We start from the raw sequence: 26,424 nt of genomic DNA, 5'->3' as shown, positions 1-26,424 counted from the left end.
GATTAAGCACCAACTATGTGGTCTAATCTAGGTTGGGATGGGGAGAGTGACACAGTGGTAAGGTCAATAGATAGATAGGGATATTCTTTCATGGAGCTAACATTCCATTGGAGGAGAAAGATAACAAATAAGCAACAAATTAATTAGCAATGGAAGTGGAAGGGGGATAGATAAAGAGACAGAAAATGCCAAGACATAAGATAATAGACTGGAGAAATCCCTAATATCTTCATCAACTTGTCCAGCCACCACCTTTTACATTGAAGAAGACAGAAACACTGCTCAAGACTAGACCACATCAAGACCAATAAACCCATCACTGGAAGCAATGTTGGGTTTATTTTCTTATCATTGTCTAGCCCATAGACCTCAGCTCTCAGGGAAGGGAAACCAGCACTCAAGCATCCCCTGTTGGCTCTAAGACACAAAGGACGGACCCTTCCATCCCTGTATCAAATCCCAAGACTCAGGAACAAGCCCAGGCAGAGCGGAGTCAGTACGTGTCCAGCAGATGGCAGCAGTAGGCTGCCAGGCCCCCAGAGCCCCCCACTCACCCCTCCTAACCACCCCGTGAGCCCATATCGTGGATGTCAATCTCTCATATTTCATTTTGCTCCTCTTGGAATTCAAGACTGTAGACAAAGACGAGGATACATGAACCAGTCGCAGGAGCCCAGGCAGGGGCTTCTGGCTCCTAATTCTGGCCACAAGGTGAATCCTGGGGTATATCACTGCTCCCTGAGCTTGGCCTGGCCTGGTCTGGCCTGGACAGACAGCCCTGTGGAGACCAGTGCCCCACCTCTCTGCGGTCCACACTGTCTTCAGGCTCCCGAGCTGAGCCATGGACATAGTCAGAGGTGCACCCACAAGCAGGCCCTACAAGCCCTGCCTCTACCCTGCATTTGGGATGTCCTTGTCCCGTCCTCCTCCCCATTACCTCTTTCTCCTCCCTGCTCTCACTGTGCCTGTTAGTCCACTCACCTTCAAGGTCAGTGTTCACAGCCCAGACTGAAAGGGGACAGCAGAGGCACAGAGAGCACCTGAGGATACAGAACCGGCAGGGACTGCTTTCTCACTGCCCAGGTGATGAGGGAGGTTGGAAGATCTGAAGATTTAAAGGCAATTGGGGCAACAACAACAACAAAAGTGAAAAGAAAAGCATTCAAGTTGGAAAGGAAGAATTAAAACTATCTCTACTCTCAGGTGATATGATCTTATATATAGAAAATCATAAGGAATCCAATTTTTAAAAACCATTAGGACTAATATTATAGCAAGGTTGCAAGATAGAAGAACAGTATACAAAAATCAATTTTTGGAAGGGTGCCTAGGTGGCTCAGTCAACTATGTGTCTGACTCTTGAACTTAGCTCAGGTCTTTATCTCACAGCTGTGAGCAGTCTGGTGAGTACAGTCATGAGTGTGAGCCCTCGTTGGGCAGGGAGCCTACTTTTAAAAAAATCAATTTTTTTCTCTGCATTAGCAATGAACAATCCAAAAATTAATTTAAGAAAACAATTCCAGGGCAGCCTGGGTGGCTCAGCGGTTTAGCGCTGCCTTCAGCCCAGGGCATGATCCTGGGGTCCCCAGATCGAGTCCCACATCAGGCTCCCCGCATGGAGTCTGCTTCTCCCTCTGCTTGTGTCTCTGCCTCTCTCTCTCTCTCTCTCTCTCTCATTAATAAATAAAAACAAAATCTTTTAAAAAGAAAAAGAAAACAATTCCATTTACAATAGTATCAAAAATAATAAAGTACTTAGAAATATAATTAACAAAAGAAGTCAAAACATACTCTGGGAGCTACAAAACATCATTGAAAGAAATTAAAGATCTCAATGAAGGAAAAACATCTCATGTTCATGAATTTGGAAGACTTAATATTGTTAAGGTGGTGAGACTGCCCAAATTAATCTACATATTCAAAGTAATCTCTACAAATCCTAGCAGTTTCTTTTCTAGAAATTGACAAGCAGACACTAAAATTCATATGAAGACTTAGAAACCCAGAATAGCCAGAACAGTCTTGAAACCAAAGGATAAAGTTCTCAATTTTACACTTCTTGATTTCAAAAGTTACTGTAAAACAATGGTAATCAAGACAGTTGGTACTGATATAAGGATAGATCATTGTAATAGAATCGAGAGTCCAGAAATAATCCCATGTCAATTAATTTTCCACAAAGCTACTGAATCAATGGAGGGAAAAATAGTCTTTCAGCCAATGGTGCTAGGAGAATTGCATGGCCACATGCAAAAGAATGAAGCTGGAGCCTTCCCTTGCACATATATATATATATATACCTTTAACTACCTTTAACTAACATACCTTTAACTAATGAGACTGATTCATTTTGATAATGAGGCAGCTGTTGGTCTTCAGAAGAGAGTGTCAAATTTTGGTCCTCAAAAGGACTGGGAAAAAAGCCCACACTTTCCCTGCTACCCCATCTTAGGCATGATATATATAACATCCCACAACTGGCTCTGACTACCCCCTCTCAAGTATTAGAATGTCAACCTTGCTACTGAGACTGTGCTGTGAGCTCCAGGGTAACCTAAGGTGGTCACTAACCTGCCTGGCTGAGCCAAAGTAATCACAGCCTTCTTTTACTGAGGGACTCCTCAACCACATGGTATCCACAAACCTCAGTAGAGGTAAAAGGTTGGGAAAGCCTGGCTTACTATTCTGAATGCTGCTTCCACTAAGTATAAGACAACCTGGTCTATGTAACCCTGGATTTTTTATACCAATTATACCAATCAACTATTATCCACATCATCAACTCAATTATGACTATAGCTACAACTTCATGGATAGGATTGGAACAACTCCTTTCACAGTTAAAAAGATCCTATTGCTCTGGAGGAGCTTGGGCCTTCAGAAGATACTAGAACATACAATCAACTGGTGGCAGATGTTATATCAATATGAACAACCTATAGGCAAGCAGGCCCACTCCAATCTCCTGTCACTTTCTTAAGCCTAAAAAGAACATCTCACCTCGTCACTGAAGATGGTAGGTAATATTCCTGCACCTGAATTAAGGTCCGAGGAGGGTAACCAGAAGAGGGGAGTCAGGACAAGGCCTCAGACCTATGATTTTTCTTCCCACTTCTTTCACTGAGAAGTGAAAGAAGACCATCAATACTCACTCTTCATGGCTGAATCCTGACCCATCATCTCATTGATTCATAATATAATCATGCTCGTAAGTAAGTAGTGCTGTCACCAGCTCATCACTGTGGACCTGGACTGAACAGTTGCCAAGCAGGCTGAAGTAAGAATGAAAATGCCCCTTCCAATAGCACTTTCTCTTAGAAGACAGCAAAGCCCTTTCTTAACCCTATCCTTTTTGAGACTACATGGTCCCCACTTTCGTAGGAAATGTAGAAGAGGTTACCATAAATGTAAAGGTTAGAGAAGATCCATTAGATAAAATTTCTTTAGAGTTAGGCAATTTCAGCAAAAAGTCTAGGGACAGGTGACACAATGTTGACAAACCGTGAAGCAAGGCTGACTCAAGTCAGAAGGCAGCTTATACAACAGTTACAACAAGTTCATTGTGAATCATTATGAAAAGAAAAGAATTGCTATGGAATGGGAAGTGGGGTTGAAGGAATGTCAGGGGGCTGGAAGAAAATTATCATAAACAATAGAGATCTTTATGCCTGTTCTGCTAGGCACAAGCCAAACTTGGCTAAAACTAACCTTGCTAGCCAAGCTTGGTTCAAATTAACTTTCTTGCTGGTAGAATTAGCATAGAAGTAAAGAATTTCAAACTAAAAGTTCTTTAAGAAAAGACCCAGTTTAGATTGTATCTATGTATCTTTTAAGACCTTTTCTACATCTGAAAAGACATTTTTTTAGTTCAGAATCATTTTTTAGAAGAAATATAATGACAATAATTAACAACAGTAAATAACAACAAAGATCATGCTTATTTTGAACCAGGCACTGCCTGAGTGCTTTGTCATTTGTCATTTGTATATGTCATTTGTCCTCACAATAGTCCAGTGAGGAGCTTGTTCTCTTTTTATAAATGAAGAAACTGAGGTACACAAGGATGAAGTACTTGCCAGCTAGGCTGCTGTAGAGAAAGACACAAGAGGAGCTTCCCTGTTTATTTTTTTATTTTTTTGAAGATTTTATTTATTTATTCACGAGAGACACACAGAGAGAGAGAGAGAGAGAGAGAGAGAGAGGCAGAGACACAGACAGAGGGAGAAACAGGCTCCATGCAGGGAGCCCGATGTGGGACTCCATCCCAGGACTCCAGGATCACGCCCTGAGCTGGAGGCAGACGCTCAACCACTGAGCCACGCAGGCATCCCGCTTCCCTGTTTAAAGCGGGGCAAAGGACAGGGTTCAGAATGGGGAAGGTGTTGGTCCCTGCAACTTCTCCTCCCCCCCCCCCCCCAGCTCACATGACCTTGTTTGAAGACCTTTGATAAGAAAACCAGGAGATGGAGGTAAAAAATGGCAGTTGCAGCTGGGTCCAGGGAACAGCTGGGGCTACCTGTGTTGCATGGCACCCATGACAGGAGAGATCAGCTCACAGATAGAAGGCCCTCACCTACTCTGCAGCACTCCCCAGCATGGGAATAAGCATGCTGAATGTCTTCCTAAAGTCGCATCACAGAGAGCAGGAGAAACCCCTGTGTGTCACCTACCCCATCTCCACATTGGGACCAAGCCCTTTCCCTAGGGAGATGGTAATCACACTCCATTCCTTAACTCTTACGTCAATCTACTTCTGACCGGCTATGAGGAGATAAATAAAGAGAATCCAGACCACTTCCCAGTAGGGACTACAGCACTGGTTTGGACCATCAGTGCGCACACGGATCAGAAAAGTATATGGGACCTTATGCTTACCTTCCTTACTTGTATCAAATGATAACAAGTACACTGATCTTCCATTCCTTTGCTATGGCAGGAGATGGCTTAAATAAGTAACCTAGATTGTTCCACTGGGGGGAAAAAAGCAGGAAAGAAAATCAGAAAATAAACTGAATCACTAAAGGTCAAAGTAGGATAAAGATGTGACAAAGATAAACATTTTTTTTAAGATTTTATTTATTCATGAGAGACACAGGGAGAGAGGCAGAGACATAGGCAGAGGGAGAAGCAGGCTCCCCGCAGGGCGTCTGATGTGGGACTCAATCCCAGGACCCCAGGATCACGCCCTGAGCCCAAGGCAGATCCTCAACCACCAAGCCACCCAGGCATCCCAAAGATAAATATTTTAATACATACTAACTTTTAAGGAAAGAAAGGGAAATCCTTAGGATCCAGAAACAAACACAGTAATCAAAGCCCTATGAATAAATGGGAACAGATGCCATGAAGACCCTGGAGGATCTTAGCCAGGACATGAGTCCGAGCAGCTGGGTTGGCCTCTAATTCCCCCTCCTCCTTACTAGAGATAACTTTGGGCCTACATCAAGCAGGGAAGGTAAAAGGTTGCTCCCTGCATAAAGTTTGAAGTCTGGAAGTGTCGCTATTCTATCAAAAAGGAATTAGAAAACTCCTTTCCATCTTCCAAGGACACCTGGAGAAACTATGTGTCTGTCTGAGGACTTGTGTGGAAAAATCAAACACCCAGTTGTGCTCCTTGAGAAGGGATAGGATCTGAATTTACCCTAAAGTCTGTAGGTAACCCAGTCAAGGGACAAAAACTAGTCCTGAATGTTCATTCTCTAGGGAGACAACAGAAATTATCACAAAAACTACTCTTCCACAGTGTAGGGTTCATGAGAAACCTAATTTTTTTTAATGCTAAAGAGTAGCTCAGATTATGGTTGATCCTTGAACAATACGGTTTGAACTGCACAGGTCTACTTGCGTGCAGATATTTTTTGATAAATACAATACAGTGTTGTCATTGTATTTTCCTTATGATTTTCTCCTTTTTTTTTAACTCAATACATTTAATTGGTTGATTTCCACAAACTATACACTAAGTTTTTAACCTTCACAAGCCAGAGAAGTGCAAAATGTTCCTTTACAGGCAGTGGAAAAAGAAGGCAGGACTAGTGGTGGCACCTTCCAGTCCTGGTTGGTCCAGGGGTAGGAGTGGGGAGAAGGTTTCTTTTCAAAGCAAACCTCTCATTTCAATGTGCAAAGGAATTACTCTGGTTGCTGTTAAATTATATTGAAAATAAAGTGGACTAAAAAGCAAATATCACTCTATGTTGGGGTGGAAATGAGAGGAAAGAATGAATCCTTCAAAGCTGAGGAGGGGAGAGAGTTGTGGGAAGGCTCTGTGGTTCACGCTACTCCATTTTCACTTTTGATGATCTCAGGAATGTCCAGTTATTCTCCTCTATCTGCACCCTTTGGATATGCCTAGAAGGTGCACCAGCTGTCCACATGACCATCTCAACTTTCCTCAAAGTTTTACCACCACTCTCTTTCTCATTTGTCTTTTTTTCCAGCTTCTATCTCTTCTTCCCTTTGTTGTTTCCTTTCATGCATCTCTTTGGCTTCTCTCTCTTTCCTTTTAATTTCCAGATCAGCAAAGAGTTTTGTGGTCTGTTTGTATATACTGCTTGTTTAAACAGCTTAGGATCATCCTCCCCCACATTTGTAGGATTTTCCTTCCCCCTTAATTGCTTTTCTCACACTCTCACAGTGTGTCCTGTGTAATATTTTCCTGTGTGAATGATATCCTGCCCTCTCTTTTGTTCCTGATCCAGTAGCAACTTGTAAGCTTTGTTCACAGCCTCCAAAGCCTTTTGTGTTATCAGCATCATCTTGATTTTTGTCAGGATACACCAATATGGGTAACTATCAAAACTTCTTTTTTATTCCTTCATCTGTCGCCTCAGGATCTATCTGAAGATCCTCAAATGGGTTCAAAGTAAAGTAGGAGGAGCCAAGACAGGTCAGCCTTTTAATCTGATTTTTGGATGTTAGAACTGAATCTCTCTTCTCTATTTGTTTCACCTCATTGTAGAAGGTCATACATGCTTCCTTCACGCTCCCTCGGCCAGACAGAGCACCACTCTTTCCTGAAATCACCATTTCTCCCTCCTGATGATTTTCTTAATTACATTTTAATTTATCTAGCTTACTTTATTATAAGAATACAGTATATAGAACATACAAAATATGTGTTAATCGACTGTTTATGTTATCAGTAAGGGTTCTGTTAACAGTAGGCATCAATAGTTAAGTTTGGGGGAAGTCAAAAGTTACACACAGATTTTCAACTGCGAAGGGTTTTAGCACTCCTAATCCCTACATTGTTCAAAGGTCATCCATAGATCATAAAGAGATTACAAATCACACAAGGAAATTAACTACTGAGAGAGAAAACCATCAGATGCAGTCAGCCCAAAAATCAGCATTGAAAGAATGGGAAATAATAGAGCTGGAAATGAAAGAATAAGCAGACAAAGTAATTTAAAAGAGTTTTAAACTGGAGTCCCTGGGTGGCTCAGTCAGTTAAACATCTGACTCTTGATCTTAGCTCTGCTCTCAAATGCAGGGTTGTGAGTTCAAGCCCATGCTGGGTATGGAGCCTAATTAAAAAAGAGAGAGGGAGAGAGATTTTCAAACTTAGGAACCATAATGAAAGAACAGAGTATTATGGGAAAAGGAACAGACAGTTCTGATAAATAACAAAATTCAACTCCTGGAAACAAAAAAACAAAGACACTGCAATTAAGGACTCACTGGATAAGTTAAACGAAAGATTTAGCACAGCAGAGGAAAAAATTAATGAACCCGAGCACAGATCTGCATAAATCACTCAGAATGCAGCATGGAGAAATAAGAAAACAGAAGAATTAACCAAACAAGATGGAAGATAGGATGAGATGACCAGGATAATCTAATAGAACTTCCACAGGAGAGACTGGAGAGACTCGCAGAGTCAGTATTCACAAGGAAAATGATGGAGAATATTCCAGAATTGAAGACATGAATCTTCAGATTGAAAATGCACACCAAGTTCTAAAGAGGGTAAGTAAAAATAATAGATTTGTTAAATATGACTTCTATTTCTTTAAAGGTTTTATATGTTCAGGTCTTTCTTCCCAATCCTTCTTTCTGGATTAATTTCCACTTCATCTAACTGTTAAATTTTATAGAATTAAAACAGTAAATAAAAATATAAGAATATATTGGGACACCTGGGTGACTCAGTGGTTGAGAGTCTGCCTTTGGCTCAGGGCATGATCCTAGGGTGCTGGGATCGAGTCTTGCATCAGGGTCCCTGCAGGGAGCCTGCTTCTTCCTCTGCCTGTGTCTCTGCCTCTCCCTCTGTCTCTTATGAATAAATAAAAAAAATCTTTAAAATATATAGAGAGATTAATAAAATAAAAAGCAAATAATATATAAAGGGGGAAATAATAGTAATAATGATAAAATTAATGAAATATTTCTGTTTTAAAAGCTCATTTTTGGGACGCCTAGGTGGCTCAGTGGTTGAGCATCTGCCTTCGACTCAGGGTGTGGTCCTGGATCCCGGGATCAAGTCCCACATTGGGCTCCCTGCTTGGAACCTCCGCCTATGTCTCTGCCTCTCTCTCTCCCTCTCTCTCTGTCTCTCATGAATAAATAAATAAAATCTTTAACAACAACAAAAAAGCTAATTTTCTAGATGCTGTTGCTGTAGAACTAGTTACTGCTTGCTATTGTGACGAACACGTTACTTTCCCATGTGCAGATCAAAAATCTGCATCTGGGGTGATTTCACTCTCCGTGTACTGTCTATGCAGTCAGCAAAGCCTTCCAAGCTAGATAGATCAGCACAGGGAGGGAAGGGAGCCTGTGGGAAGAGGAAGACCTGCAAAAGCCAGAAACCTGACACCAAATCAAAGGAACACAGACTAAGAGTGACACCCAGTGGCCAGACCACCTGCATAGCGTGCAGGATGATTACCAGGACCTCCATCCTCTCTCTGGCTGCTGATTGTAGCCAGGCTGTTTGTGGGGTTTTTCTCTCATTGCTGTGTTTTGGGGAGGTCTGTGATCTAGAGCATGCTTTGGGGGAAGGTGCGATGAGTCAGTTCCCCTCTCCTTTCTTTCTTCCACCTCTCCCTCTCTCCTGGCTCACTTTCCCCTTCTCTACCCAATGTGCAGTCTCTGGTGATGGGGTCCCACAGGTGACCAGGTGGAGAGGCCAACTGAAGACACTGTGGAAATAAAGAGAAGTTCTCATGCTACCAATGTGTCCCCTACAACTAAGCCATCCAAAATGTGACAAATTAATATAGTGGCACTGACTTATTGACATTCAGGGAGGAGATATAAGATATTGGAGTGCTACTGAAGATAATCCATTTCATCACAAAAAAGGCCCTGATGAAATTAGACTTGGTTAGATCCACCTCATTTCTGCAAACAGAGCTGTGGGCATGTTTCTATACTCTCTAGCAACAGCCAACTTGGAGATTATGCTAAGGATATGCTGGCTGAGATGCAGAAGCCCATAAGAAAATTATAAAATCTGACACCTGTCCCACCATCCAGTTAAAATGGTCTCTCAAAACTCACCACCAATAATAGCCACAAAATAAGAACTAGCACATACTGATCATACAAACAATGTGTCAGTCATCCTCCTAAGTGCCTTATCTGCATTAGCTCATTTAGATTCATGACAATCTTGGAACACTTCGGTGGCTCAGGGGTTGAATGTTTGTCTTTGGCTCAGGGTATGATCCTGGGTCTGGGGATTGAGTATCACAGGGATTGAGTACTGCATTGGGCTCCTCGCAAGGAGCCTGCTTCTCCCTCTGCCTGTGTCTCTGCCTCTCTCTCTCTCTCTCTTTCTCTCTCTCGAATAAATAAATAAAAATCTTTAAAAAAATAAAATAAATTCATGACAATCTTATTAGGCAACTACTAATATTATACACATTTGACAGATGAGAAGATTGAGGCATAGGAAGAGAAATTAACATATCCTAAGTCATGCAGCTGGTGAACTGATGGAAGCACAGGATGTCCTCACATGGCCCCCAAATACCTTCCAGGCAGTTTGGACCTTAAAGGATATAGATGATTCTAGGCAAAATTGTGAGGGAGGGTATAAAAAGTAGTGGGAAAGAAATGGATGAAGACTTGGCAGTCAAATGTGCAATGTATGTTTGGCAGATAATACAGAGTCCATATAAACTATGGCCAAAAAAAATTATGTGGAATGGAGCATTATGAGTCATGATGATAGAGGGTGGAACATGGCAGGCAGATTGTGCTGCATTTTGTATGTCAGCCTGAAGAGATTTAAATTAACCTTGTAGGCAGTGGTGAGTGATGGAAGATTTATAAACAAGTAAATGTCATAGCCAAAATTAATGTCCTTACAAAGATGTATTTGGTCGTGGTGTCTGGACCATATGTAGATGAAGTATGAGTTTAAGCATGGGTCATATTCTTCCAGAAATTTGGTCTGTCTCAGTAAATGCACCATGTACATGAAAAAAACTATTCTATGGTGATAGGATATAGTGTTCTCTAAATATTGATTATGTCAAGATGGTTGTTTTTTCAGATGACCTTTGCTTTTACTGACTTTTTGTGTTCTTTCAATTGTGTGTGCTTTTTTTTGTTCTTTTAATTACTGAGGGTCTAAAACCCCCAACTGTGACTGTCCAATTTATATTTCTCCCTTTAATTCTTTCAGTTGCTTCTTTGTATACTTGAAGGATCTATTATTGAGCCCATACAGGAATTATTGTACATTTTTTCATATACAACAGTCACTCCAGCCTTCTTGTGTTTACAGTTAACATGGTATCTTTTCCAATCCATTTGCTTTTTCTATCTTTATGTTTAAAGTGTATTATCTCATGAATAGCATTCATTAGGTCTTACCCTTTTTTAGTCAGTTATAACAATCACTCCCTATTAATCATAGAGTGTTGTTTTACAATCTTCTGGCCCCCATGGTATGTGATGAGAAATCAGATCTCTTTGGAATTGATATTTTATAAAGAAAAAGTATTGGGGACACTAGTTAAAGCTGATAAGAAAGAGTCTATTCAAGAAGGGACTATTACAATAGGGTTTTGCAGTAGGGGAGAGAGATCAGGCCCAACTCCAAACACAACAAAGAAAGTGAAAATTTATAGCCAAATAGTAGGGCAGGTAAATGGAAAATTACTAAGACAAAGCATCAGGGATAGGAGGATTCTTGTTAGGCTTGCTCAACAGAATTCTTACTGAAGGCAAGCCAGAATGATAAGATATTGAGGGTAGATGAGGAATTTGATCAGACATCAAGGGTGATGAGATACTCAGTATGGAATTTTTGCTAAATTGACTCAGCAGGATTCTCCATAACCCATTAGGTGGACCAAGGACAGAGCCTAAGGTTGGAACCTAGTCAGAAAGAAGACTCAGAGGAACTTGATTCAAGTCTGGTCAAAGTAGAGAGTGTCATATTCTACTGTATGTCATGTATCTTTTCCCCTAGTTCTTTCAATATTTTCTCTTTACCTTTGGTTTTCAACACTTTCACTATGATGTGACTAGGTATAGTTTTCTTCTCATGTATCTTATGGAACTTCTTGAATTTATACCTCTGAGAAGATGTCTGCCCCATTCTATCTCCCTTCTTATTGGAAGAGTCCAATTATGTGGGGAGTCTTTAATGTTAGACCTTTTGATATTGTCTTCCATCTCTCTGAGGCTCTGTTGATTTTTTTAAAACTTTTTTCAAATAGTTTTAGGTTTACAGCAAAATTGAGAAGATGATACAGAGATTTCCTACATACCCACTACCCACTCCCATATGCACAGCCTCCTCCATTAATATGACTCACCAGAATGGTACATAATTCACCAAGGATGAACCCACATTGACACAGCATAATCACTCTAAGTCTATAGTTTTAGGATTCATTCTTGTCATTGGATATGTTATGGCTTTGGACAATGTATAATGACATAAAGCCATCATTATAATATCATACAGAATATTTTCATTGTTTTAAAAATCCTCTGTGCTCTGCTTATTCGATCACAACCCCTCCCCCATAACCACAGATCTTTTCACTGTCTCTATAGGCTTGCCTTTTCCAGAGTGTCATAGAGTTAGAAACATACAGTATATAGCCTTTTCAGAGTGGTTTCCTTCACTTAGAAATACACATTTAAGGTTCCTCCACATCTTTCTATGGCTTGATAAGTTGTTTCTTTTTAGCATTGAATAATAATCTGTTGTCTGGATGAGCCACAGTTTACTTATCCTTTTACCTACTGAAGGACATCTTGGTTGCTTCCAACTTTTGGCAATTATGAATAAACCTGTTATGAACATCCATGTGCAATTTTTTGTGTGAACATAAATTTTCAACTACTTAAACACCAAGAAGTACAATCACTGGATCTTATAAAGGTATATTTAGTTTTTAAGAAACTACCAAACTGTATTCCAAAGTGTCTGTATCATTTGAATTTCTACTAATAATGAATGAGAATTCCTGTTGCTGCACATCCTCACCAGCATTTGGTGGTGTTAATGTTCTAGATTTTCATCATTCTAATAGGTATGTAGTGGTATTAATTTTCATCTCCCTGATAACAAATGATGAGGAACATCTTTTCATTTGTTTACTTCCTTCTACATATCTTTTTTGGTGAGGTGTCCGTTAAGGTCTTTGGCCTATTTTTTAATTGGGTTGTTTTCTTATTGTTGAGTTTTAATAGTTCTTTGCAAATATTGGACACCAGTCCTTTATCAGATATATTCTTTGCAAATGTTTTCTCCCAGTCAATGGCTTATCTTCTCATTCTCTTGACATTGTCTTTCCCAGAAGCAGTTGTCTTGTTTTGTTTGGTTTTAATCTTAATGAAATCCAGTTTAATCAATTATTTCTTCCATGGATCACATCTTTGGTGTTGTTTCTAAAAAGGCATCACTACATCCAAAGTCATTAGATTTTCTCCTATGTTATCTCCTGAGAGTTTTATAGTTTCATATTTTACATTTAGGTCTGTGATCCATTTTGATTTAATTATTGGGAAGGGCATAAGATCTATATCTAGACCAGACACAGGTCTAGTTGTCCAATTATTCCAGCACCATTTGTTGAGAAGACTATCTTTGCTCCATTCTTTTGCCTTTGCCCCTTTGTCAAAGATCAGGGGAGTCTATTTTCTGGACTTTCTATTCTGTTCCATTAATCTATTTGTCTATCCTTTGCCAATACCACACTGTCTTGATTACTGCCGCTTTATAGTAAGTCTTGAAGTCAGATAGCATCAGTCCTCCGATTTTCTTCTTCTCTTTCAATATCATGTTAGCTATTCTCAGTCATTTGCCTCTCCATATAAATTTCAGAATCAGTTTGTCAATATCCATAAAATAACTTACTGAGATTTTGATTGAGATTGCATTGAACCTATAGATCAAGCTATAAATGGCTTAGCAATATTGAGTCTTTCTATTCATGAACAAGGACTATCTCTCCATTTATATAGTTCTTCTATGATTTCATTTATCAGAGTTTTATAGATTTCCTCATATAGAGCTTATACATATTTTAAACCCACTAAGTCACGGTATATAAGTCTTTTTATACTCTTTTGGATTCAACTTGTTAATATTTTGTTGAGGATTTTTGAATCTATGCTCATGAAAGATTTTGACCTGTAGTTTTCTATTATTGTAATGTTTCTGTCTGGTTTGGGTGTTGAAGTAATACTGGCCTCATTGAAAGAATTAGGAAGTATTCCCTCTGCTTCTATCCTCTAAAAGAGATTTTAGAGCTTTAGTATAATTTCTAACATGAAAATCTAGTAGAATTCACCCATGAACCCATCTGGGTCTGATTCTTTGTTTTAGAAATTTCTTAATTATTAATTCAGTTTTTTTTAATAGATATGGGCCTATTCAGATCATCTATTTCTTCTTGTGTGACTTTGGACAGATTGTTCATGTCAAGAAATTAGTCCATTTTGTCTACACTATCAGATTTGTGGACATAGAGTTGTTCAAAGTGTTCCTTTATTCTCTTAATTTCTATAGGAACTGTAATAATGACCCCTCTTTCATTTCTGATGTTAGTGATTTGTTCCTTCCCTCTTTTTTTCATCTATTTTATTTTTTCTCTATTTTGTTGATCTTTTCAAAGACAGTTGTTTGTTCCATTGATTTTTCTCTATTGATTTCCTGTTTTCAATTTCATTGGTTTTGCTCTAATTATTATTTCTTTTCTTCCATTTACTTTGGATTTCATTTGCTCTTTTTTTTCTAGTTAACTAAGGTGCCAACTTAGATTATCAATTTTAGATCTTTCTCTGTTTTTCATACATTCAATGCTATAAATTTCCCTCTAAGCACTGTTTTCACTGCATTCCACAAACTTTGATAAATTATGATTTCCATTTCATGAATTCAAAATATTTTTAAAATTTTTATTGAGATTTCTTCTAGGATCCATGTGTTATTTAAAAGTGTGTTGTTGGGATCCCTGGGTGGCGCAGCGGTTTGGCACCTGCCTTTGGCCCAGGGCGCGATCCTGGAGACCCGGGATCAAATCCCACGTCGGGCTCCCGGTGCATGGAGCCTGCTTCTCCCTCTGCCTGTGTCTCTGCCTCTCTCTCTATCACTCTGTGACTATCATAAATAAATTAAAAAATTTAAAAAAAAATTTTTTAAATAAAAGTGTGTTGTTTAATCTCCACATATTTTGGGATATTCTAGTTATCTTTCTATTATTACTTTCTAGCTTGATTCCACAGTAGTGTGATAGCAGAAATTGTATGATTCTGTCCTTTTAAATTTGTTAAGGTGTTTTTTAAAATTAAAAAAAAAACTATACCTAATATTAAATATAATCATTAAAAAAATATCAAACCAAAAGAAGGCAGGAAAGAGGAAAAAGGAACAAGGTACAAATGAGACCAAAAAACTAATAACAATTGGGGTGTCTGGGTAGCTCAGTCAATTAAGCATCCAACTCCTGATTTCAGCTCAGGTCATGATCTCAGGGTCATGAGACTGAGCCCCACATTGGCTCCATGCTGAGTATATGGACTACTTTTTTAAAAAGTATATACACAGTGGTACCTGGCTGGCTCAGTCAGTGGGGATTGTGACTCTTGATCTCTGAGTTGTGAGTTTGAGCCCCATGTTTGGTGCAAAGATTATTTAAAATCTTTTTGGGACACCTTGAGTGGCTCAGTGGTTGAGCATCTGCCTTCAGCTCAGGAGGTGATCCCTGGGTCCTGGGATCAAGTCCCACACCGGGCTTCCCCGGGGAGCCTGCTTCTCCCTCTGCCTATGTCTCTGCCTCCTTCTCTGTATCTCTCATGAATAAATAAATAAGATCTTTTAAAAATAATAATAATAAAATAAATTTTTTAAGTGTATGTACCTAGCAACACAGCTTAAAATGCATGAAACAATAAGTAATAAAACTGAAATAACTAATAAAATCTATTTTAGATTTTTCAACACTCCTCTCTCAGTAATTAATAGAACATGTAGACAAAAAAACACCAACAAAAATCAGTAAGGATATAGAAGATTTGAACAACACTTTTAATCAACTTGACCTAACTGACATTTATACAACACTGTACCAAAAAACATCAGAATAGACAGTCTTTCCAAGCACATATGGAACATTCACCAAGAACATATTCTGGGACAAAAAAACAAATGTCAAGAAATTCAAAAAATTGAAATCATCCAAGAATGTTCTCTGAATACAAAGGAATTGAATTAGAAATCAATAAAAGAGAAATATCTGGAAAATCCCCAGATATGTGCAAATTAAACAAAACACTCCTAAAGAACTCAAGGGATGAGGGAGAAATCACAAGGGAAATTAAAAAATAGTTTGAATGCAATGAAATCAACCTTTCAAAATGTGAGGGATACAGCAGAAGCAGTGCTTGAAGGGAACGTTAGCACATTATATGCTTGTATGACAAGAGAAGACAGTCTCAAATCAGTTGTCTAAGCAGAGCAAACTAAACAAGCAAGCTGAAGGAGGAAAGAAAATACTAAAGATAAGCAAGAGCAGGAATCAAATAGAAACTGAACAAAGACATAGACATTTAAATTAAATGTATTGTGATAACCATTTCATGGTAAGTCAAACCATTATGTTATATGCCTTAATCTTCTACAGTGCTGTATGTCAATTAGATCTCAATAAAACTGGGGGAAAAATAGAGACTATCCATGAAACCAAACAGCTGTTTCTTTCAAAAACTAGTAAAAGTCTTCTGGGCCAACAGACAAAGGACACACTGCTTCCTGAGACACAGAAACAATCACCTGTGTCTGTACCATCCTTCCAGGGCTGACAGACCAAGGGACATGAGCCTCAACAGGGCTGGTTGGGGGCATCTTCTAACAGTGCCTTTTCTCCAGCTACCTAGCAGATACAGGAGGGAAGGAAACCCGGCTCAGTGCACAATGCAGCCTTTGACATCAGGCTGCAGCAGGAGGCCCAGGCAGGAAGGGAGGGGCAGCCCAGCCCTCAGGACCCATAGTCCCTACACTGTCAGGCCTCTGACTGGGGAGCAACACTCCTCCCTGCCTCTCTGCAGATTGCTTCAGGCCTATCAGGCTGTGGCACATTCCTCACATTCTAGGACTAAGATACAGTTAGGTTCCTGTGGGGGAGGCCAGGGTGGAGGAGAAGGCCAGAGAGCATCCCAGGAATCAAGGCTGCTGTTCTTGTTTCGCCCTGGCTGACTTGGCCCGCACTGACTTGCCTGCCCATGAGAGAGCCATCCCCACCCAGCCTCTCTGTCTGTGAACACCTCCCCTGGGCGCAGCAGCTCACCGGGGCGCCAGCAGCATTGGTGAGCCAGCTCCTCACTGGTGAAAGGGCACAGCCCCAGCCCCTGCTCCTAAAGCCTTGGTCAGAAGGAATCCAGGCAATCGCCTGCTGGAGCCCAGCACCTTACTGATGAGAAGATGCAGGACCAAGTCTGGTAAGGCTCCGAGTACATGCAAAATCTAGTGACAAAAAGCAAACCTCATCTGCTTCTTGGGTAAGTCAGCAGAGCAGAGGAATGCGGTTGACATAGTGAGCTGAACTTCAAAAGCCTCCCGTGAGATCTCACAAATGGAGTGGAAAAACTATGGGCTGAATCCACATAAGACTAGACAGATTGATGACTAATTTAACGACCACTAACAAATTACTTAAGGCTTCTTTGGATGCTGTTTTCTTAGTTTTATGGACGTATGGTTGACATACAATGTTATGTTCACTTCAGGTATACAACATAAGTGATTCAACAATTTTATACATTATGCAATGCTCACCAGGATAAGTGTAGTTGCCATCTGTCACTATACAAAGCTATTACAATATTATTGACTATATTTCCTATGCTGTACTTTTCGTCCCTGTGACTTCTTTGTTTTATAACTGGAAGTTTATACCTCTGAATCCCCTTCATCTATTTTGCCCATCCCCCACCCTCTCTTCTCTGGCAATCACCACCAGTTTGTTCTCTATATTTGTGAGATTGTTTCTATTGTGCATGTGTACATGTGTGTGTTCATTTTCTTTTTTAGATTCCACATATCAATGAAATCATATGGTATTTGTCTTTCTCTGACATATTTCACTTAGCATGATACTAAGTTCATCCACGTTGTCAGGAATGACAAGATTTTATTCTTTTTATGGCCGAGGAATATTCCATTATATATGTGTACATATATATAATATACCACTTTATTGTTATATATATAATATATATATATATAATATACCACTTCTTTATCCATTTATTTATCAATGGACAAGGGACAGTTTCCATATCTTGGCTATTGTAAATAATGCTGCAATAAACATAGGGGTGCTTATTTTTTTCAAATTAGTGTTTTGTTTTCATATTCTTGGGGTAAATACCCAGCAGTGGAATTTCTAGACCATATAGTATCTCTATTTTTAATATTTTGAGGAACCGCCACAGCTTCCCACAGTGGCTACGCCAATTTACATTCCCACCAACCATGCACAAGGATTCCCTTTTCTCCACATCTTGGGTGCTATTTTCTGAACAGGTTCTTAGTCCAGTTCTTATTCTATTCCAGGTCAAAATTTGATAAAGTTTTGAATGAAGGCACATATTCACTCTTTCAAATAATACTGAATGAGCACCTACTCTGTGAGCACCCACTCATGTGGGCGCTAGTGACACTGTTGAGTAAAAACAGAGCCCCTGCCTTCACAGAATCCATAATCCATTGGAGACTAAGAGGTCAATTGAAGTGTCACATAAGTAATTATACAACAAGAGCTATAAGGAGGAGGAAGGAAAGCATGCATGGTAAGAGCATATAAAAGAGGAGGAATCTAGGCAGGGAAATCAAGGAAGATTTCCCTACAGAAGTGACTTTGCAGCTTAGTCTGCAGACTTAGCTGAAAACTAAGAGTTACTTAGTCTGAAAACTAAGTAAAAGTTACACAGACGAAGATGGGAGGGAAAAGAATTCCAGAGGGACCAGCATGTCCCTCAGGTCCTGTGCCGGAGGGAATACAACAAGCCTAAGGCAATGAAAGGCCACTGAGCAGAGTGTGCAGGGAGCCATGAGGAGCTGTATTTACTTGCTGGAATGTAAGCTCCATGAAGGCAGAGAATTTGTGTTATTTTGCTCACAGCTGTGTGAGCAACTACAACTGCGTGCCTGCTACTGTGCCTTCCACACAGCAGAAACTGAGAGATAGTGAATGAATGAGTGAAAGCTGACAGAGTATTAGACTTATGGGGTACAGGGACTATAGAAATGGTATAGGATTTTAGGCAAAGGGACATTGTGAACAGATTTCTCAGTTTTGTAGCTTCTCATTTCCTTAGAGAGTTTATTATGAATGGATGTTGAATTTTAGTAAAATGCCTTATCTGCATCATTAAAATAATTATTTTTCTTTTCTTATCTGATAATAGGGTAAATTACATTGATTGATTTTCAGATGTTGAACCAACCTTACATCCTCCACTTGTTCATTATGTGTTATCCTCTTAATATATTGCTGGATTTGATTTGCTAACATGTTGCAAGGACTTTTGCATCTCTGCCCATGAGGTATATTTGGGCTTTAGATTTCTTTTCATGTAATGTCTTTGTCTGATTTTGGTATCAAATTAATATTGGCCTCATAAAATAAATTGGAAAATATTCTACCCTTTTCCATTTTTTGGAAAAGTTTCACTAGAACTGGTATTATTTCTTCCTTAAGTGTTTGGCAAAATTCACCACCAAACTTATATGAGCTAGGAGTTTTCACTTTTGGAAAGTTTGTAGCTATAAATTCAATTTTTTTTCAATACACAGCATTACTCAGATTATATAGCTTCCTTTTTAAAAAGATTTGTTTGTTTGTTTGTTTGTTTGTTTATTTTAGAGAGAAAAAGAGTGCATATGTGCACATGAGTTGAGGAGGGGCGGAGGGAGAGAGAATCCTCAAGTAGACTCCCTGCTGAGTGCAGAGCCCATGCAGGGCTCGATCCCAGGACCCTGAGACCATGACCTGAGCTGAAATCAAGAGTCAGGCACTTAACTGACTAGGCCATGCATATGCCCTATTATTTCTCTTGAGTGAGCTCTGGAAATTTTGTTCTTTCAGGCAATTTTTCCATTCCATGTAAGTTCTCAAATTTATTAACATAAAGTTGTTCATAATAATCCATCACTAACCTTTCTGTAAGATCTGTAATAAAGCCTTTCTTTCATTTCTGATACTGATAACTGGTAGCTTCTCTCTTCTTTTTCCTTGATAAGACTGACTAGAAATTTATAAATTATGGTTCCATTGACTTTTCTCTATTGTTTTTCTGTTTTCTACTTTATTGATTTCTGTTCTCAATTTCCTTCCTTCGGCTTCCTTTGTGTTTAACCTGCTTTCCTTTTATAGTTTCTTAAGATAGTAACTAAGATCATTATTGTGAGACTTTCCTTCTTTGTAAGTAATTATTTCTATATATTTTCCTTTGAGCATTTCTTTAGCCACATGTTTTTATATGTTGTGTTTCCACTCGCTTAACTTAAAATACATTAGAACTTGTTTCATGATTCCCTCTTTGATCCACAGGTTATTTAGAAGTGTATTTTTAAATTTCTAATTATTTAGAATTTTTTGCTCTTTCTTTTATTCACTTCTAGTTTAATCCTATTATCATCAAAGAACATGTTTTATATTATTTACGTTCTTATAAATTTGCAAAGATTAGTTTTGTGACCCAAAATATGAATTACCTTGGTGAATGTTCCTTGTATATTCAAAAAGAACGCTTATTTTGCTATTTTTTTTTATCTTGCTATCGGATTCTATACATATTAGTTAAGTCAGGCTAGTAGGTAGTGTCTTTCAGGTCATCAACCATAAGTTGGTTGATTGTGTTCTTAGTGTCCTTCAGTTCTTCTGGTATCTTTTAGGTCTTTTTCAGGAGTCAGTCCACAATCACAAATATGTATGCACTTAATAAAAGAATTAAAGAATATATAAAGCAAAATCATGTAATAAAAAAAGAAAAAGACATATCCATAATATTTGGAGGCATCAATATTAATTGATAAAACAAGTAAATGAAGATAAATTGGCCAGAGAAAAGAGTAGAAGAATTAGAAATTTGGTTCATATTTCTGCATCATCATTAGCACATCATCATTATCAAATATTTATTGCCTCCTGGCATATTATATTTGACCATTAGAGGTTGCAGACTTCTTTGTTTACAAGAGCCAAGCAGGTGGGTGAATAAGTGAAGTTGGCTGGCTGACACCTAGCTTTAGAGGGGGTCAGGGAAACGACAGGAAGAGATACAGCCCTGATGCACAGGAGAGGACATATCCAGTCTAGGGTGAAAAGGCCCTGCTCAGCTGTTAAAGAATGAGAAACATGCTGTAAAATATGACCAGAACTTCTGTTTTGGCATAGAAACCAGAAATCCACATCTTCAAGTGAAATATCCCCCATTTCTTAATGTTGTAAAGGTAAATCAAAATAGTATTTGAAACATTGTATGGGCCAATACTTTAATAAACTTGCCTGTAGGCTAAGTCCAGCCTAAGAGCTTCTGCCTTGCAACATTAGGTATAAATGCTAATTATTCCTCTTGGACAACTCCCTATTTAGTTGGAGTCATGAGATATGCATTGGGTTATATATTTCATGGTGGATCTGTCGAGAACAAAGCGGGGTATATTCAAACAGTTACGCATTCAACAGACATTCTTATCACCTGCCATATGTCAGGTGTTACTCTAATAGTGGAGTTTTATCAATGAAAACAGATGAAATCCTTGCCCTCAAGAATCTTATAATCTAGTGAGAGGATAAAGGTAGTGAAAATCACAAATAAATAAATAACATAATGATTATACGATAAGCACTATTTTTTAAAAAGACTAATTGCCAGAGTAGAAGTGCTGCAATTTTATTAGGACAAAGAAACAGGACTGAGAAGGTTAACAACTGAGCAAATATTTAAAGACATGAGGGAGGGATCCATGGATATCCAAGAGAAGAGTATACCAAGAAAAGGGAAGAGCCAATGCAAAGGCCCTGGGGCAGGAGTGTGCACAGCATGCTAGAGAAAGACCAGGATGGATAGCTAAATTCGTTGTGGTACCAAATCTAATGTAGGGGGAGGCATACTTCCCACACTCCAATGAGCAATTCTCAGCCACAAGGGTGTCCAAGAATTCAACTCAATTCAGACACTGTATACTCAGAGACAGCATCAGATTCTATAGGTTAAAGGTTTGGTCCTGCAAGACCGTGCCCCACATGCACCAACTTCAGATGTCAGATGCAAACCCAGGTTATTACCTGTGCTCTGACCAACTGGCTATAAATCAGAGGTTCCCAAAACTTCCTCCTTGGGTTTGACTAATGTGCCAGAATGACTCAGAGAACTCAGAGAAACCTTTTATGTACTAGATTGCTAGTTTATTATAAAAGATATAAAACAGCCAGATAGAAGAGATGCATAGGACAAGGTATGGAGAAGGCATAGAGAGCTTCCATGACTTCTCCAGGTACACCATTCCCCCCAAATCTCCAGGCGTTCACCAAACCAGAAGCTCTCTGAACCCTGTTCTCATGCATTACATAGTGGTGATTGATTAAATCATTGCCCATTGGCAATTGATTCAACCTCCAGACCCTCTCCTCTCCCCAGAGGTCAAAGGTGGGATTTAAAGTTCTATTTGTCTAATCACATAGTTGGTTCTCCTGGCAACCCATCCTTAGGTTATGTTCAAAAGTCACATCATTAACATAAAATAGACACCTTTATCACTTTCGACATCTCAGAAAATCCAAGGGTTTGGAGAGTTGTGAACCCCTCTCATATATATATATGAGAAATACATTTTGATCATCCGAATAACAAATATATATTTTTCTTATAAATCACAATATCACAAAACTGTTGCTAGAACACCTCAAGCCCAGCTCAGGGATCAATCAAGATTAGGCAGGAAGCAGAGAGCGCCTTAAAAGGAGTAATTGAGGAGTGTTAAGTATAAAGACTCTTTAGGAAGCCTTGGACAGAGATAAGGTAAACCCGGGAGGTGAGGCCCTGGAGACCTTTATCAATAGCACTCCTCCCCCAGAAGGGGCCAGCAGAGAGCAGGATTCCTGGAGCCTGAACAAGGAAGGCTGTAGGAGAGGGCGACAGAGGTAGTCTTTGGTAAAAGAACTGAGTCATGGCTAACATCAGGCTTAGTGGGGAAGGAAACAGAGAGATAAATACCCCAACCTCTCTCAGCTCCCATCTGCCCATACCAAACCAACACCTACCATCGACTGATTCAACCAGAAGCCAAACACTGTGGAGAAAGTTTGAAGATTCCTGGGATCAGTCTCCTGAAGAAGAGAGCAGGATGGAAAAGGCTGGAAAATGAATCTGGGGGGACAAGAAGAGAGTGTCCAGGACAGAGAGAGAGCAGTAGGAGATAAGGTCAGAGAGATGTGTGGTTTTGTAAAGCCTGATAGTCTGTTTCAAGAATGTTGGCTTTTGCTCTAACTGAAACATGGAGCCACTGTGGGATTTTTAGCAGGATACTGATGGTTTGACCTCTATTTTATAAAGAATCACTCTGGCTGCTAGTAGAAATGGATTGTGTGTGATGGAAGGGCAGGGGTGGAGTCCACTGGCCCTGACTTGGACCACAGTGCTAACAGTGGAAGTGGTGAGAAGTGTTCTAATTCTAGATTTCCCAAGAAAATCTAAAAAGATTTCCAGATGGACTAAGAGTAGGATGTAAGAGAAAGGCAAGCATCAGGATGACTAATGTTTTGGCCTGAGCGCCTACAAAGATCCAGTTGCCTTTAACTGAGATGGGAGGGCCTATAAGTGAAGCTAACTTAGCTGCATGGGTGGGTGGTGGACATATTAAATTTGAGTCTATTAGACATCCAAACGAAGATACTGAATAGACTCTTGAATATACTAGTTTGGAGCTCATAAGAAAGATTTGGACTGAAAATATGAACTTGGGAATCATCATATCGAAACATATTGGAAATATGAGAAGGAAGAAGCACTACCACATGGAGAATCAAAGAAAGCTTCACAGAGGAGGTGGCATGTCATTTGCATCTTGAAGGATGGAATTTTGACAGCAGAAATAAGTGAGAAGAACATTCCAGATAAAGGAAAAACCACTTAGAAAAATGCTAGGATAGGAAATTGGAGGCAGATTTGGGGAAGGCTAGTAGAGTCAGGAAGTGCTATAAGTTTGGTATTAAAGGAAGTCAAAGGCAGAAATGGAGCTAGAACATAGTCCCTCACTTTCAGCTCATTCATGCATTTGTCGTATACTCACCAAATATTTCTAGACCACCTACTTGGTCTAGGTGCTATACTGTGTTCTGAATATAATAAAAACACATATCAAGCAGTCATTATGCATTCGAAGGTACAAAAGTCACCATCAATAAAATGAAAAGACAACCAATGGAATGGGAGAAATATTTGCAAATCAAATATCTGATAAGGAGTTATTATCCAAAACATAGTTTTTAAACCTCATACAACTCAATAGCAAAAAACAAACACTCTGATTAAAAATCAGCAAAGGAACTAAATAGACATTTTTCCAAAGACAGACATATGATCAAGAGGTACACAAAAGGATGCTTGACATCACTAATCATCAGGTTAATGTAAGTCAAAACCACAATGAGTTAACACTTCACTCCTGTTAGAATAGTTGTTAGCAAAAAGGCAAGAGATAACAAGTGTTAGCAAGGATGTATAGGCAGGGAAGCTCTTGTGCCCTGTTGGTGGGAATGTAAATTGGTACCGCCACTATGGAAAACAGCATGACAGTTTCTCAACAAATTAAAAATACAATTACCTGCAATATGATCCAGCAATTCTGCTTCTGGATATTTACCTAAAGTAAATGAAATCACTCCTTAAAGAGATACCTGTACCCCATGTTCATTGCAGCATTATTTACTACAGCAAAGACATGGATGGATAAAGAAAATGTGGGACATAAATATATAAAGAAAATGTGAGATATAAATATGAATGTGAGATCTATATAACTATAAATATTAGCAAATGTAAATATTTAAATATCTATTTTTCATGGAATAATATTCAGCCATTAAAAAAAGAAATCCTGCCATTTGCAACAATATGGATGGACCTTGAGAGCATTATGGTAAGTGAAATAAGTCACTCAAGAAAGACAAATTCTGTATGATGTCACCTATATGTGGAATCTAAAAACCAAACTAATGGAAACGGAGAACAGATTGGTGGTTGCCAGAGGCAGGAGGTAGGGTGTAGGTGAAGCGAGTGAAGGTGGTCAAAAAGCAAAAACTTCCATTTACAAGATAAAATAAGTACCAGGGATGTGACATACAGCAGGGTGACTATAATTAACAATATGCTGTATTGTGGGCACCTGAGTGGCTCAGTCGGTTAAGCGTCTGCCTTTGGCTCAGCTCATGATCTCAAGGTCCTGGGATGGAGCCCCCACATCAGGCTCCCTGCTCAGCAGGGAGTCTGCTTCTCCCTCTCCCTCTGCCCCTCCCTCCTGTTCATTTTCTCCCTGACAAATTAATAAGTTAAATCTTAAAAAAATACTGTATTGTACATTCAAAAGTTGCCAAGAGAGTAGATCTTAAAATTTCTCATCACAAGAAAAAAAAAAAAACTTTTAACTACCTGAGGTGATGGATGTTAACTAAACTTATGGTTGCAACATATACATATAACAAATCATGATGTATTCAGATATAATTGACATGTAATATGTCATATGCCAATTGTATTTCAATAAATCTGGAAACAAAAGTAATAAAAGATAGAAGAATATAATTTAAAAAAAAACAAATATATTTATAGAACACCTATTTTCTGCTAGACACTCTTGAAGGCCCCAGGAGATAGAGCAATGGATGAAATAGACGGAGATCCACTCTCCTGAGGAATCTTCAGAGTGAAGTTTGTACAACTTTAGCAAAGACCCACCTGGCAAATAGGTCCCTCCCGGAGACTCACCTACAGCCCTCGTCCAAGAGCCTCTCACTTCTCACCCACTTTCTACTCCACCCTCTACATCGAGTCTCCCAGAGTCCAGCTCTTTGCTTTTTATAGCTAATACTTTATTTCAAATTTGTCTTTTCATGATGAGAAGTCTTTTTATATTCTATGGATCCCTGGAATAAATTTTCTGTCAACAAAGTAAAAAGCAAAGGGAGAGGGATCCCTGGGTGGCTCTGTGGTTTAGCACCATCTTCGGCCCAGGTTGTGATCCTGGAGACCTGGGATCGAGTCCCACATCAGGCTCCCTGCGTGGAGCCTGCTTCTCTCTCTGCCTCTCTCTCTTTCTGTGTCTCTCATAAATAAATAAATAAAATCCTTTAAAAAAAAAAAAGGCAAAGGGAGAGAAAAAAGGAAAAAGAACTTCACTGAATCCTCACAACGCACCGTCAAAGTTCTATTAACATCAGCCCTAGTTTAAGAAAGACAAGGGGCCAGGAGTCTGAGTCACTCGCCCCAGCTGACTCAGCTAATAGGGCACAGCAGGGTCAAGTTTGGGTTCAAGGAGGGCAATGGGACTCCAGGGCTCCGTCCTTACCGCTCTGGTTAGTGCCTGTCACTCTGGCAGGAAGAGCCAAGCAGCATCTGTGGCCGGGTAGCCCTCAGAAGGTACCAGATTGCCAAGCCGCAGGCGGGGGGTGGGGAGGTGTTCTCCAGGCTTTCCTCTGCGCAGATGTGAATCGTGCCCTTGCCAAGGGTGGGGGGAGGAACTGAGAGCAGCAGCTGGGGACGCGATGGGGCCGCTGACCCGCAGACCAGGCCGAGGTCATCGGTGGCCGGCTCTGACCTCACCCAGGAGAGCTGATGTTCTTTCAACATGTCAGTTTCCTATTCTTTGGCTCCTGCAGCCAGCCTGGGGTCAAGGGCAGGCAACCGAAGCCTCACCCTGGAGGGCTGGCCTGCAAGTGTCCACTCCTA

The 26,424-nt window shown here is 39.6% G+C and overlaps 1 protein-coding gene and 1 pseudogene across 4 annotated transcripts in view; both read right to left on the bottom strand.

The window, feature by feature from the left end:
• The window catches only part of SH3TC2 (SH3 domain and tetratricopeptide repeats 2), a 105,179-nt gene that overhangs the window by 66,635 nt on the left and 12,120 nt on the right, over positions 1–26,424 (bottom strand). Inside the window, exon 3 of one of the 4 annotated variants that reach the window (XM_072756911.1) lies at positions 982–1,105. The exons of 2 other annotated variants lie outside the window; for them this stretch is intronic. The gene's annotated coding sequence lies outside the window, so the exon portion shown is untranslated. Of the gene's footprint in view, positions 1–981; positions 1,106–26,044; positions 26,362–26,424 lie in introns of those variants that run through there. One more of the 4 variants, XM_072756910.1, reaches the window with a different exon arrangement.
• Positions 6,228–7,049, bottom strand: LOC112928254 (dnaJ homolog subfamily C member 8 pseudogene; annotated as a pseudogene).

The sequence above is a fragment of the Vulpes vulpes genome, chromosome 4, assembly GCF_048418805.1.
Source record: "Vulpes vulpes isolate BD-2025 chromosome 4, VulVul3, whole genome shotgun sequence".
Taxonomy (NCBI): Eukaryota; Metazoa; Chordata; class Mammalia; order Carnivora; family Canidae; genus Vulpes; species Vulpes vulpes.
The sequence above is the reverse complement of the archived record's forward strand: the minus strand, read 5'-3'. Positions and strand labels throughout refer to the sequence as shown.